General features: G+C 43.7%; 1 non-coding gene and 1 pseudogene across 1 annotated transcript; both read right to left on the bottom strand.

Moving 5' to 3' along the window:
- Positions 1–1024: 1024 nt before the first annotated feature.
- Positions 1025–4246, bottom strand: LOC135267745 (large subunit ribosomal RNA; annotated as a pseudogene).
- Positions 4247–4722: 476 nt separating this feature from the next.
- Positions 4723–4879, bottom strand: LOC135267747 (5.8S ribosomal RNA). Its single transcript, XR_010336122.1, has one exon. It is a non-coding gene; the product is annotated as a 5.8S ribosomal RNA (ribosomal RNA).
- Between the last annotated feature and the right edge of the window lie 2058 nt (positions 4880–6937).

Genomic DNA, 6937 nt, shown 5'->3' with positions numbered 1-6937 from the left:
TTTCCTTTCCATTTTCTAACCCTTTTTTGCCTTTTTCACCCTTTTCACTGTTTCTCTTACTCACCACTCTAAACTCCTTTATAAATTCCTCCTCTCCCATCAACGCGGCCACGTTCTTTTTGTACACTTCTTTAGCGAATTCTTCATTATCGATTTTCTCTGGGACATCGTAGACCAACAATGTTGGGTCTCTTCTCCTCGCTTCTTCAATCGTCCAGCCCTGCTCCTGTTTATTAATCTGGTCCTTTATCTTATTCAAGTCTTTTTCATTGGTGGTCTGAATAACCAACCCTCCTGCTCTTGATTGCTTTACCGCCTGAATTTTGGCGTCCGTTTCAACCTTCATCAATTTTTCCTTTATTTTTGAGGCGTTCTCATCCTTTCCTTTCACTACTATAGCATAACTTTTCACCACGTTGTTACTTACGGGCACCACCAGTCCTCCCTCCTTTTGATTCTTTATTTCCTCTCCTGTAGTGGAATACTTCTTCATTTCTTTAATCCTCCCCTCTAAGAAACTGTTATCTCTAATCAGACGCATTGTCACCAGTTCCAGGTCCTCGAACCTATTTAGAATCTGCTCAATCGCGCCCTTGTTACACTTGTTTGCCTCATTAAAAAGGATCTTCAGAAGGTCGTCCTTAATCGCTTTGACATGCTCCACCTCGTCAAATTCCTCATTACTGTCATCGTCGAGCCTTGACCTTTTACTGGACACGCTACTTCTTCTAGTCCCCATTATGATTCCAAAAAAATTTTGACCCCGTTCAACAAAATTATTCTAAGTCCCGAGTGGGACTTAGAGAATAAGCGAAACGAGAAACCTTTTGAAATTTTCTAAGTCCAAGAATTTTTCTAAGTCCCAAGAGTAAAATTCAACCAAGATCACTAAAACTATTCTAAGTCCCGAGTGGGACTTGGAGAATAAAGGAACGAGAAACCTGCAATTTTTCTAAGTCCAAGAATTTTTCTAAGTCCCAAGAGTAAAACTCAACCAAGATCACTAAAACTATTCTAAGTCCCGAGTGGGACTTAGAAAATAAACGAAACGAGAAACCTGCAATTTTTCTAAGTCCAAGAATTTTTCTAAGTCCCAAGAGTAAAATTGAACCAAAGAAATAACCAAAAAAAAAATTTTTTAAACAATAACAGATTTTTCCGAATGGACACTAAACAAACCCTCAGGACCGATTCCCGATGTCCTGAGACGATTTTTTCGAATCACCTGAAATCCACCTGAAAAAATTTTTCTAAGTCCCGAAAAACGCAAAATTTTTCTAAGTCCAGAAAATTTCACCAGCACAACCGACCACGACACAGAGCCCCGAGAAAGGTGCCCCCTTGCTGCGGAGCAACGAAAAACGTGCCAAAACCGATTTTTAGGTTATGTTTTTCACCTACGCGCGAGAAACACATCCGTACCCGGCAATTGCACGAAGCCGACTCGTGGGTAGGGACAGCGGGAATCTCGTTAATCCATTCATGCGCGTCACTAATTAGATGACGAGGCATTTGGCTACCATAAGAGAGTCATAGTTACTCCCGCCGTTTACCCGCGCTTGCTTGAATTTCTTCACGTTGACATTCAGAGCACTGGGCAGAAATCACATTGCGTCAACACCCGCAGGGGCCATCGCAATGCTTTGTTTTAATTAGACAGTCGGATTCCCCCGGTCCGTGCCAGTTCTGAGCTGACCGTTGAATGGCGGCCGAAGAGGACTTCCGGACGCCCTGACGGGCGCACCCGGAGCCTCGCAGCAAGACGGTTCCGCGGGAGGCCAAAAGGCACGGGACCGAACTCGGATTCGACATTGACCGCCGAAACGGAACAACGCTTCACCTCGCACAGGCCCGGCACGTCAGCCGCGACCCGCTTCCTCGCCAAGCCCGACACGCCCCGATCCTCAGAGCCAATCCTTATCCCGAAGTTACGGATCCAATTTGCCGACTTCCCTTACCTACATTATTCTATCGACTAGAGGCTCTTCACCTTGGAGACCTGCTGCGGATATGGGTACGAACCGGCGCGACGCCTCGACGTGGCCCTCTCCCGGATTTTCAAGGTCCGAGGGGAAGATCCGGACACCGCCGCAACTGCGGTGCTCTTCGCGTTCCAAACCATATCTCCCTGCTAGAGGATTCCATGGAACTCGAACGCTCATGCAGAAAAGAAAACTCTTCCCGGATCTCCCGACGGCGTCTCCGGGTCCTTTTGGGTTGCCCCGACGAACTCTCTTGCGAGGGCCCGAATTATTAACGGTTCCGCTGCCGGGTTCCGGAATAGGAACCGGATTCCCTTTCGCCCAATGGGTGTGTGCTCGCTTCGTACGTTTACGTTCGAATTAAAAACGAACCAACGACATATCTACACCACATCAACATCGGCTTTCGCCTAGGGCTTAGGATCGACTGACTCGTGTGCAACGGCTGTTCACACGAAACCCTTCTCCACGTCAGTCCTCCAGGGCCTCGCTGGAGTATTTGCTACTACCACCAAGATCTGCACCGACGGCGGCTCCAGACGGCCTCACGGCCAGTCCTTCTGCGCTCACCGCCGCGACCCTCCTACTCGTCAGGGCTTCATGGCCGGTTAATTAAATAACCGACCGCACATGCCGCTGACGGCCGAGTATAAGCACGACGCTTCAGCGCCATCCATTTTCAGGGCTAGTAACTTCGGCAGGTGAGTTGTTACACACTCCTTGGCGGATTCCGACTTCCATGGCCACCGTCCTGATGTCTTAAGTTACCAACGCCTTTCATGGTATCCCATAAGCGTCGATTTAGGCGCTTTAACTCGGCGTTTGGTTCATCCCACAGCGCCAGTTCTGCTTACCAAAAATGGCCCACTTGGCACTCTGATTCGAGTCTCGCGGCTTCATATAAAGTTCGAGCAAGCCGGAGATCTCACCCATTTAAAGTTTGAGAATAGGTTGAGGCCGTTTCGACCCCAATGCCTCTAATCATTCGCTTTACCGGATGAAACTCGTAAGCGACGAGCGCCAGCTATCCTGAGGGAAACTTCGGAGGGAACCAGCTACTAGATGGTTCGATTAGTCTTTCGCCCCTATACCCAGTTCCGACGATCGATTTGCACGTCAGAATCGCTACGGACCTCCATCAGGGTTTCCCCTGACTTCGTCCTGACCAGGCATAGTTCACCATCTTTCGGGTCCCAGCGTGTACGCTCTTGGTGCGCCTCTTCTCGCAATGAGAATGAGACGCCCCGGGAGTGCGGGGCGACAGCCGTAACGGCCGCCCATCTTCCCTTAGTCCGTGCAAGACGAACTTTCACTTTCATTGCGCCTTTAGGTTTAGTCATGTCCCAATGACTCGCGCACATGCTAGACTCCTTGGTCCGTGTTTCAAGACGGGTCCTGAAAGTACCCAAAGCTATAGCGTCGCAGATCGGCGTTTCAACCGAGTCTGTCCGAGAACTCATTGGCGAACAGCCATTCGTAGACAGAACCGACACCAGGTGCGATTACCGTCATAAACGAACGCGCTTGCCAATGGTCGGACGCTAACTGTGTAGCGGCCCGGCGCCATATGCATACCTTCGAGCGAGTCGACCGGGAAACACCGCGGGTTCGTCCGAAACGGCGAACCGTTCGAACGGGCTCCACCGCGGGCCTTAGATCGACACCCAAAGGATCGCGACGTCCTACTGGGGGAGAAGTGCACGCGTTCGACTTCGGTTCGCATAAACAAAAGGCGCGAACGACGCGTACGCCGTTCGTCGCACGATCATTTAGCGCCGCTATCGAGTCACGCTGAATCTCCCCTTTCGACCTTTCGGGTTTCTCAGGTTTACCCCTGAACGGTTTCACGTACTATTGAACTCTCTCTTCAAAGTTCTTTTCAACTTTCCCTCACGGTACTTGTTCGCTATCGGTCTCGTGGTCATATTTAGCCTTAGATGGAGTTTACCACCCACTTAGGGCTGCACTCTCAAGCAACCCGACTCTGAGGAGAGATCCTCCCGTTATCGGCAACGGTCACTACGGGCCTGGCACCCTCTATGGGCTGTGGCCCCGTTCAAGATGGACTTGGACGCGTCGCACAATCTCGGGATGACGGATCCTCCCTAACACCACATTTCCCGGCGTCCGGTTTCGGCCGCGGGATTCAGTGCTGGGCTTTTTCCTGTTCGCTCGCCGCTACTAAGGAAATCCTAGTTAGTTTCTTTTCCTCCGCTTAATAATATGCTTAAATTCAGCGGGTAGTCTCACCTGCTCTGAGGTCGCAAATATAAATTTGCCTTTATTTTGTCAGACGATAATTACACGTATTCCGTTTATATGGCTGCCTCCAAACAATTTCAAACATCGATCTGACGTCGTTGCGAGAATGTTGTTGTTGTTAATTATAGTGCATAAAATATGCATATAAACAACTTTAACGTCTCGGACACGACGATCGCTTCGTTCGAAATTTAAGCGTTGTGGCTGCTTTTTAATATCGGACGTGCTACGTCTAAACCAACTTGTACCAACAAACTAATAAGAATGTCAGCCGCTATTGCGTTTTAGGATGCCGCGTTATTTTTTATATTGTTTTTATTGTTGTCTACGTTGCATAATATTTTATTATGACAACCGACAATCAATTAACAATTATAGTAACGCGTCATATTTGCACCCAACACGCTCCGACGTAATTGTCTACACAACATTGTGCGCTGTGTTTAAGACAAAAACCGAGCAGTCTTTGAAATTGACACGACCCTCAGCCAGGAGTGGTCCGGGAACAGTATATCCGAGGACCGCAATGTGCGTTCGAAATGTCGATGTTCATGTGTCCTGCAGTTCACAAGTTGACGCGCAATTAGCTGCGTTCTTCATCGACCCACGAGCCAAGTGATCCACCGTTCAGGGTAATCTTTTCAAACAAATTTAAAATATTATTACATAACGCACCGTTCCACATCGAAATCGTTTCATCATCACACAACAACAAAAATAACTACTTAAGGTTATTACAATTGTGATGTATATGTGAGAAACGGACCAATCGAAAGAAACGTTCGGCGTTATATTTTATAATATTTTATTTAATTAAAGTGGCATTTGTTTCTACTTATCGAAAAGAGTATGCAGTTATAGTTTAAGTTTACATAAAGAATAACCCGATGATATTAACGTTTTATAAATACGTATATATATCTATTAGGTTTTTTTTCTCTATCAACTTTGTCTATAAAACTCTGCTCCTTTTGCGATAAGCATTATGTATATTTATTAAATAGAAAATATGTCGAAAAACCAGACGTTTTCTTCAAACAAACGCCACAGCTACAAACTTAATCACAACAATATTTACCAAACAATACAATTGTAGGGTGTTTTGTGTGATACGTCGTTTGGTGGGCATTCTAAGAACGTCCGTCGACATAAAAACGAATCAAAAGAAAAGCACAGGCAGTGCAAAACGTTCCTTCGTCAGTCGGGCGTATATCATTTAAAACCCACAGAATCTAAAAAAGTTAATAAACTTTTTTATTTAGATTCCTACGGTTCGTCGCGTCGTTAAAGTAAATTATTACTTCGACGCATGCGGAACCCAGGTACCCGAAAACCGTAAGCCTAAGCGTTTTTTTCCAAACATCACTCACTATCGATAAAGTAAATTGATTTTATGTATTTATAAATGTGCGTTTGTATGTATAGTAGTATAGTAGTAGTATATTTTGTTATTGGTTGTTTCGAGCTTTTTATTGTTATAAAACGTTTTTGTAGTCTTGTACATAAAGTACAGACGAATAGACAGCCCCTTTTATTTATTAATAAACTCCAACCATTTACAAATTAAATTACAACTACAACATCTCTTTTACACATTAATTATACACCATCTTTATTTTCTTTTTTCCGAAGCGAATACGATGAAGAAAATACGCAAAGACTGGCTTACAAAACCGTAAGCCTAAGCGTTTATTTTTCAAACATCACTCACCATCGGTAAAGTAAAATGATGGTATGTATAAATGTGTATTTGTATGTACAGTAGCGTAATAATTTTGTTGTTGGTTGTTTCGAGTTTATTTATTATTATGGTTTGTATGTATAAAGTTTTAGTCTTGTACATAAAGTACAGACGAATAGACAGCCCCTTTTATTTATTAATAAACTCCAACCATTTACAAATTAAATTACAACTACAACATCTCTTTTACACATTAATTATACACCATCTTTATTTTCTTTTTTCCGAAGCGAATACGATGAAGAAAATACGCAAAGACTGGCTTACAAAACCGTAAGCCTAAGCGTTTATTTTTCAAACATCACTCACCATCGGTTAAGTAAAATGATGGTATGTATAAATGTGTATTTGTATGTACAGTAGCGTATTAATTTTGTTGTTGGTTGTTTCGAGTTTATTTATTATTATGGTTTGTATGTATAAAGTTTTAGTCGTGTACATAAAGTACGATCGTATTGGCAGACACCATTATTATTCATTCATTCATTCTTGTTTGTTATTATAAATAACTCCAACCATATACAAATACTACAACAACAACAACAACATCTCTTGCACATTAATTATACACCACCACTGTGTATTAGTACTTTTTTTCGAAGCGAATACGATGATGGAAATACGCTAAGACCGGCACTGCGAAAGCAATAATAAAACGTTAGCACATAACCATCTTTCGACAATATTGATTCGTGTTAATGTTCGAAAAAATTCTTTGAAAACGTCGTTTACGGCACGTTTACAATCGATTTATAAAATAAATCGAAAAACGTAACAACAGATCCGCTTAATGCAAGACGACCCGTTGTTGCTTTTCCGTTCGACGCATAATAAAGAATTTTGTATGAGAATTGATCATCATACGAATAGTGTATGTATGTGTGTTTTTTGTTGATCAGCACAGACAAAATGTGTGTGTATGTGTGACAACTAAACAACAACATTTACACGT

This window comes from Tribolium castaneum, unplaced genomic scaffold, assembly GCF_031307605.1.
Source record: "Tribolium castaneum strain GA2 unplaced genomic scaffold, icTriCast1.1 ptg000086l, whole genome shotgun sequence".
NCBI lineage: Eukaryota > Metazoa > Arthropoda > Insecta > Coleoptera > Tenebrionidae > Tribolium > Tribolium castaneum.
The sequence above is the reverse complement of the archived record's forward strand: the minus strand, read 5'-3'. Positions and strand labels throughout refer to the sequence as shown.